General features: G+C 36.7%; 2 pseudogenes across 1 annotated transcript; both read right to left on the bottom strand.

Moving 5' to 3' along the window:
• Positions 1-1013: 1013 nt before the first annotated feature.
• LOC148915676 (cytochrome P450 84A4-like) lies at positions 1014-1860 on the bottom strand (annotated as a pseudogene).
• A 1098-nt stretch (positions 1861-2958) lies between these two features.
• LOC103337256 (flavonoid 3'-monooxygenase CYP75B137-like) lies at positions 2959-5113 on the bottom strand (annotated as a pseudogene). Its single transcript, XR_016128421.1, has 2 exons — positions 4194-5113; positions 2959-3732 (listed from the first exon to the last, which is right to left on the bottom strand). The product of XR_016128421.1 is annotated as a flavonoid 3'-monooxygenase CYP75B137-like (transcript).
• Between the last annotated feature and the right edge of the window lie 621 nt (positions 5114-5734).

Genomic DNA, 5734 nt, shown 5'->3' with positions numbered 1-5734 from the left:
CATATATTTTTTATTTTTTTATTTATGGTTTCTTTTTAGATTTTCTAATTTTGGTTATCATGAGATGAGGAGGAAGCTTGCAGATTTATAACTTTTTCTTTTGCAGGTTTTCTATGTGAGTCGTATGTTTTTTTGTTGTTGAAAATTTGCAGGTTATCGATGGTCTTTTTTATGCTCATTTTACAAGTTTTCTATGGAAATATGGACTAATGATAAAATTTCTCTTCCACCTAATTTTTTATGTTTATAATCTTAGCTTCTTTTTTTCTCTCTTTGTCATTTTGATTTATTTACAGGGATAATGGAGGAGACTTCAGTTGTGCATCATTTGTATGTTTGGATGAGGAATGCTTGGATTAGGAGTACGTAGGTCTTGTTAGGAATTATGTTTATTGTAGAATAGAGATTGGTTAACTACGTAATAACTATTGAATCTTCAAGTTTTATTAAAGAAACTATTTTTGATAAAGTATTATGGTTGGTTTTCTAGTTAAAATCGTTGTATAGCATCATAGGAAATCAAAAAGTATTATTGTACGTAAAGATGACGCTTTTTTATTAAAACCGTCCTCTATTGTATGTAAAGATGACGTTTTTTTTAAAAACCGTCGTCTATTGTATGTAAAGATGACGTTTTTAAAAACCGTCGTCTATTGTATGTAAAGATGACGTTAAACCGCCGTCTATTGTACGTAAAGATGACGCTTTTTATTAAAACCATCGTCTATTGTACTTAAAGATGACGCTTTTTATAAAAACCGCCGTCACGTGGCGTAAAGATGACGTTTTTATAAAAACCGTCGTTCTATTGTACGTAAAGATGACGCTTTTTATAAAAAGGTCGTCTATTGTATGTAAAGATGATGTCTTTATAAACAATCCACGACGGTTTTCATAAAAAAATCATCTTTACGTATAATACACGACGGTTTTATTAAAAACATCGCCTTTCCTCCTATAATTAACGATCTTTACCTCTAAACAACGACGATTTTCTTTAAAAACCGTCGTCTTTACATATAAACAACGACGATGAAAAGTCGTCGTAGTTTGAACCCAAATAGACGGCAGTCGATTTCACGACGGTTTGGAAACCGAATACACGACGGTGAATTCCCGTCGTCTTTGGCGTTTTTTGTAGTAGTGTGCTTTTCAATGGCAGAGTTGAGAATCTTTTCAGTCACAGATAGAAGCTGCGTCGCACGCCTCGCAATTCCTTGCACATCAAACCTGGCAAGCCAAGGAAAAAAATCGGAAATATTTCCCTTCCCAAGCAACTCCACCATTTCAGCCACCACATTTCTGAACTCTGCCCCAAGATCAGTCCCCTTCTCTGCTTCCAGAGTCCCACCCCACAACATTCTCATGATTGTGTTGATTGCTGTAAAAAATGCAACCTGCCCGAAATCAATTGGTCTACCACTTTTGCCATAAATATGACTAATTGACTTGAGAACTTCCTCTTTTCTCAGAGCATAACAAGCATCAAGGTTCCCTTTGCTCATCAGGTGGCTCACAAACACCTTGCGCAACCTCCTCCAATCTGGACCGTAGGATCCGTACGCGATGTCAGTTCCTCCGTAGGAGGCAAACTGTGCAGCAATTGTAGGGTCATGATTTGCAAAGAGGGTGTTTCACAAGTGATGGCGAAGAGAGCACAAAGCATAATTTGCTACCAAGTTGGAGTTTGTAGATAGGGCCTGGTGGCAATGGAGGTGTTGGGTTTTTAAAGCTTTTCCAGTTCCACATGAACCAGAACAGAGCAACCGCCATGGCTGAAATGGTGAGAAATATTGCTCTGGTCATCATGAGATGGCCATCTTTCTCAACATTACTAGCATCCCACCATGGTGACCACATTTTTTGTTAGCCTTAGGCCCTGAACCCTAATGAAGATGAAAGATATATAGGCTTATTATATATACAGAAAATACATATAGAAAAGCTTTTTGCTCCTACCAGATAAAAAAGCTTGTGGGATGTGTGGATAGCTTTTAAGAGCTAAATAATATAGTATGTGGCTTGCAATAAATATATATTATTAATTATATAGTGAAAGCTGATATGAATTAACATAGTGAAAGCTATGCAATAAATATTATTTATTAATTATATAGTATGCAAAGATTAAATATTAATATGTACATATATATACATTTAAAAAAAAAATACAGGTTTTCACATCCAACTCTTCTATCTTCCACCTCAAAAGTTCTTGTACCATCACCCAATCCTAATGAGTTTTTTCCAATAGTAGTTGCATTCCCAATGACAGTTTGCAAATCCTCATAGTCCTCACAACTTTTTGTTTGAATATTCCCTTGGGTTGGGTGGGACTAAAAAAAAAAAAAGAAAAAAAAAGAAGATCCAATTTGAATATTCCCTTGGTTGTTCTTTCTTTGATATCCTCTGCACATATTTCTACTTTTTTTTTATGCGATAAAAATGATCCAATTTTGACCTTGACTGTAGTCCTCTATCTAGGAAGTCTCTGCTTCTAAAAACACTATCCTACCCCACTTATTATTGCATTTGTGGATGAATATTGGTTTTGATGACTTGCGGGTGATGAAGCAAGGATAGTTGGATAAGAGACCAATTAGATGTTCCATGTCGTTAATACTTGGACTAACATTTGTGTAATTTTTTTTGACTTCTTTTTCCTTTGTTTTCTGATTTCATCTTTGAGCTCTGTGTGAGGTTTTTTTAAGTTCCTTATTTCATGCTTACTTCGAATTGTGCTTTATCATTTTCTTATGAAGTATAACCCACCGTCTAGCTAGAATTGGTTCGTCCCTTGAGATTGATATGTTGTGGTTTGAGGAAGCTTATGTAATTCTTTTTGCTGAATGTAATTCTTTTTGAAGTTAAAACTATCTGAAAAAAAAGCAACTAAAATAGTACAACAAAAAAAATCTCAAGGTTTCGTCCAAAAAAAATATAAAACAAAATCACAAGTTAACACTGGTGAAATGAGATAAACCACATGTCATTTACTTCCTCCATTTATTATAGGATGATAATGAGGGCAACAATTGAACCAAGAGCATCAATGCATAATATGTGGCATGCATCTTTCGAGAGGAAATGAACATAAATCTAAGCATAGAGCTCCAATTTAGATAGCCTGGGTGTTGGAATGACAATCAATGGAGTCATTTTCTTTGTCACAATCCCAAATTTGTCTTGAAGGTCAAGCTTTGCATCAGTGGGCAACCTCCACTCAAATGAATGCAAAAATGAAGCCAACACATAGATCATCATCTTCTCTGCTAAGGGAAGCCCAGCACACATTCTTCTTCCAGAACCAAATGGAAGATATTCCAACTTACTGCCCTTGTAATCAAAGTTGTTGCTAGGGGGGTCATTGAGGAACCTCTTGGGCCTAAATTCCAAGGGATTGTCCCAAACATTTGGGTCTCTGTGAATGGCCCAAACATTTAAAAAAACACTCGAACCTTTTGGTATTTTGAAGCCTCCAATGGCGGTGGATTGACTTGGACAACGGGGAACCAGAAGAGGCAGAGCAGGGTGCAATCTAGATGTCTCCTTAATCACAGCCTCTAAATAATGTAATTTGGGTAAATGAGACTCTTCAACCAAGTTTTTCAACCCCACAACTTCTTTCAGTTCTTGTTGAACTTTTTTCAGGTCATCTGGGTGTTGCATCAGCTCAGCCATTACCCATTCCACCATTATTGCTGTGGTGTCAGTTCCACCAACCACAATGTCCTGTTCAAAATTATCAAACTGTTAAGAGTTTAGGAAAAAAAAAAGATGGGTTATATTTCAAATTACTTCTTAGTATCCCTTGTGTTAGAATTTGTAAATTTTGCTCTTGAAAATAAACTAAGAATATACACACATAGGTATATCAGCAAAAGTTTATGTAGTGTCAAAAGAAAGATGTTATACAGTGAGTCTCCCACGCATGCCTAAGTGGAGGAATTGTAACTGACGTATCTTCTTAAATGTTGTCAAAATTAATGCTAAAGTCATGTATCCAGAGCCATGAATCACTTATGGGTACGAATAGAAAATTCTAACCCTTGATGAATTGTGGGCCAGAACTAAAGCATTTTCTTAAGTGGTGTCAAAAGTAAAGCTAAAGTCATGTATCAAGAGCCAGAATCACCTACTAATCGTGTGTGGTCAACTGACTACACCCCAAATCAAAGATAAGAATACTGTACCAATAGCAAGGCCTTAAGTTGTTGCAAAGTAATCGATTTTGCACCATCTTCATGATCATTAAGCTCCATCAAGAACTGCAAAAAGTCCTTCCTTTCATGTTTTAGATCTAGGCCCTCATCTTTCTCTACTGCCTCACTCTTCTGCCTTTCAATGGCGGAATCAAAAATCTTCTCAGTCATAGATTGAAGCTGCTTCATACGCCTCGCAATTCCTTGCACATCAAACCTTGCAAGCGAAGGAAAAAAGTCAGAAACATTTGGCTTCCCAAGCAACTCTATAATTTCAGCCACCACATTTCTGAACTCTGCCCCAAGATCAGCCCCGTTCTCTGCTTCTAGAGTCCCGCCCCACAGCATTCTTATGACTGTGTTGATTGATGTCAAAAATGCAAACTGGCCCAAATCAATTGGGCTGCCAACTTTGCCATAAATATGACCAATTGACTTGAGCACCTCCTCTTTTCTCAGAGCATAGGAAGCATCAAGGTTGGCTTTGCTCAGCATGTGGCTCACAAACACCATGCGCAGCCTCCTCCAATCTGGACCGTAGGGTCCAAACGCGATGTCGTTGCATCCATAGGAGACAATCTGTGCAGCAATTGTGGGGTCACGATTAGCAAAGACGGTGTCTTGGTCACGAAGTACTTGTTTGAGAATCGATGGCGAAGAGAGTACAAAGCATAATTTGCTACCGAATTGGAGTTTGTAAATAGGGCCATAAATGGTTGCCTAAGTTGGTGAATTCATGGTGAAGGTTAGGGCCTATAAAGGGAAGGCTACCAAGAAATGGCAGGCCACGAGGACCTGGTGGCAATGGAGGCATTGGGTTTTTTGAGCTTTTCCGATTCCACAGGAACCAGAAAAGAGCAACCACCATAGCTGAAAGGGTGAGAAACATTGCTCTGATCATGTGATGACCATCTCTCTCAATATTTGCTAGCATCTCCATGTTAACCAGTCAGTCACCGTAGGGTTATATATAGAAAATACATACAGAGCAAAAATCAAGTAACAACAGTTTAGTCAGAAGAATACCGTTCAGTCGGATCAATTGTAGCACTGAAAGAACAGTACAAATTATAAAGACAAAAATTCGAACTCACAATACATACGAAAAATAGTATATATATATATCACATATGTCAAGAATTATATTGCTTATTGGTTGCAATCATAATTGTCCTCGACAAAGGGATAGACAAATGCATTCTGAGCAAGAAAAATTGCTAAAGATAGACAAAGAGTAGCGATTTAGCAAATATCTTTAAAGCTTTTCTCCCCATTAAACTCAATAGAAAGAAAAAAATCAAAATTTCACAAACTAAAAAAAACCTTAGGGCCCTTCATTCATTCATATCATACATGAAAAAATATTTTATGTAAAAATATTGACTATGAAAAATGGTTTTTCAGAATAATCATTTTCCCAAGATAATTTTTGGCAGCTTTTATTCCCTACACATCAAATAAGAAAACTTGATTTTATGGGATTTTAGTATGAACTATATATTGACTTGATGAGAATTTGATTTTCTAGTATT

Source organism: Prunus mume, linkage group LG7 (assembly GCF_029339155.1).
Source record: "Prunus mume cultivar Tortuosa linkage group LG7, ASM2933915v1, whole genome shotgun sequence".
Classification (NCBI taxonomy): Eukaryota; Viridiplantae; Streptophyta; class Magnoliopsida; order Rosales; family Rosaceae; genus Prunus; species Prunus mume.
This window is presented reverse-complemented; position numbering and strand designations above follow the sequence as displayed.